General features: G+C 33.9%; 1 protein-coding gene across 3 annotated transcripts in view; it reads left to right on the forward strand.

The window, feature by feature from the left end:
* The window catches only part of LOC113077417 (homeobox-containing protein 1-like), a 12,571-nt gene extending 12,130 nt beyond the window's left edge, over positions 1 to 441 (forward strand). For all 3 annotated transcript variants that reach the window (XM_026249830.1, XM_026249831.1, XM_026249832.1), the window contains exon 9: positions 1 to 441. This exon is cut by the window's left edge and continues 813 nt beyond it. The gene's annotated coding sequence lies outside the window, so the exon portion shown is untranslated.
* The last annotated feature ends 1,757 nt before the right edge of the window (positions 442 to 2,198 follow it).

The following is a 2,198-nucleotide window of genomic DNA, read 5'->3' on the forward strand; positions in this document are numbered from 1 at the left end:
GTACTGTAATTTGAAATAGAGTAGTTTATTGGCATCTACATAAAATTTGTTTTTGTGTTCAAAAACAGCTCTTAAGGCATGATTTTAACATTTAATGTTTAAATAACATTATTTTAACATCATATGTTGTCTTAAAAATTACTGAGAGACTAAAAAATCATTGCCATACTAGGAGTGGGCGATATGACCAAAATCAAAAAATGTATTTCTCGGTAACAAAATATATCACAATGTTGTTATTTTTGGTCTTTATGATATCAAATTTTTTACATTTTAATGATTGAAATTTTAGAATTCTGGTTACCGGTGTCAATGTCACAAAAAACTAATACTAGTCAAGAAAAAAAAAAAACTCTAAAAACTCGAGCTCACTAAAGACAAATAAACAGTCAGTGATTAAATAAGAATAAGACACTAATTACAAGCAACAGAAAAAAAAAACTACAGTGGAACAAATGAATAACAAATTTTACATTGTTATCAAAATGTTTAAAAAACACTGCATATTCTTTACTGTGTAAATTAAATATATATATTCTTCTCATTAAAGTTACAAAAGTCAAAAGCAGTGAGAGATTTTCTATATTAGACTAGAAATATTAGACTGCTGTCAGTTTAAGAGCTCCCCAGATTCAATATACTGTTACACGTCTGTTTTCTTTCTCAGCTGTTTGCTTTCACTTAAGACCTAAATCACTGAGTTTATTAAGATATTTGCAAAGATGGGCATTTTAACATACAAGTGTGTCTATTTAACGGTTTAATGCTAATAAAGTGGCAAAAATAACTCTTGAATATTCCTGCGCTCTAGGAGCAACTTCTTCACGTGCGCGCCTCATTGACAACGCTCAAAAACAGTCTCTCCGACTCCGACATTGCGCACATATAGTAAAGCGGTTTCAATGCTGATTGCATTTCAACGGCTTAACAAAACTTAAAAATGCATGCAAACGAAAAGTTTTCATGACCATGTAGCACAGCAACATTTAGCATTTAACCGAAATAGAGATGACAGTCCAAAATCTCAAACCATTGACAAATATCTATATATATCACCCACCCTTATGTGATATGCACTCTTTCTGAATGTGTATAGCTGTAGCGACATGTTTAAACAAATTGAATTTAAAGACGCAGCTCCTGGATGAGTTTCACCATGCAGAATATATTACAGCTAATGTGAAGCATGTTAATTAAAGCATCACTACTAAAATATCTAAACTGAAAGCAGCAAAAAATGGAAACGTAAATTGAATAATTGGTTGAATGATAAATTGTAACTCATAATAACTAAACATATTACCTCTTAAAGAAAAATTTTAATAAATTTGCTGAAAATGTACTCCCCTTTAGGCCATCCAATATGTAGATGAGTTTGTTTCTTAAACCGAACAGATTTGAGGAAATGTTTTTATTACGTCGCTTGCTCGCCAATAAGATCCTTTGCAGTGAATGGGTGCCGTCAGAATGAGAATCCAAACAGCTGATAAAAACATCACAATAATCCACTCAAATCCTGCCATCAGTTAATATCTCATGAAGCGAAAAAGCTGCACGTTTATAAGAAACAAATCTATCATTATAATATTTGTAACTGTGATGCAATACTATATTTCTCCAAATCTGTTCCAATGAAGAAACTAACACATCAACAACATGGAGTGCGTAAAATTTCTGCAAAAAAAACCATCACAATTTAGTCATCATTGTGAAAAGAATTATTTAAGTAAAACAAAATACAGTTTTATGACCAGGATGAAATACTTGTCATTGTGAAATTGGCAAACTGTTAATTGTGGACCCTGGTTGTCAGCGTAAAAGTTGCATAAGACTGTTTTTGCAGTACCATAACCGGCCTGCTGGCTTCAGCAATTATGTATTGCACTTTTAATTACTAGCGGCAGCTTATTTATGTTCCTGCCGCTACACAACTGTGCATCTCTGCAGGGAGGCGTCGAAGGCTGTCTGGAAGCTGAAGCCTACTCGTGAAGATTGTGCCATTATATTTCCGCATTAGCAGTCTAGAAATTCAGTCGGGCTCTTCTGCAGGCCTCTCTTAAAGCAATCAGACAACAGCCGTTTATTTGAACGTATATAACCTCAAAGTGTTCTACTCAGCCGATAACTGTGCAGACGTTTCAGCAGCACGGGGCTGGAAAATGTTGTAGCATTGGGAATTTCTTCGTCTCAGCGAAACG

The sequence above is a fragment of the Carassius auratus genome, unplaced genomic scaffold (genome assembly GCF_003368295.1).
Source record: "Carassius auratus strain Wakin unplaced genomic scaffold, ASM336829v1 scaf_tig00022554, whole genome shotgun sequence".
Lineage (NCBI taxonomy): Eukaryota > Metazoa > Chordata > Actinopteri > Cypriniformes > Cyprinidae > Carassius > Carassius auratus.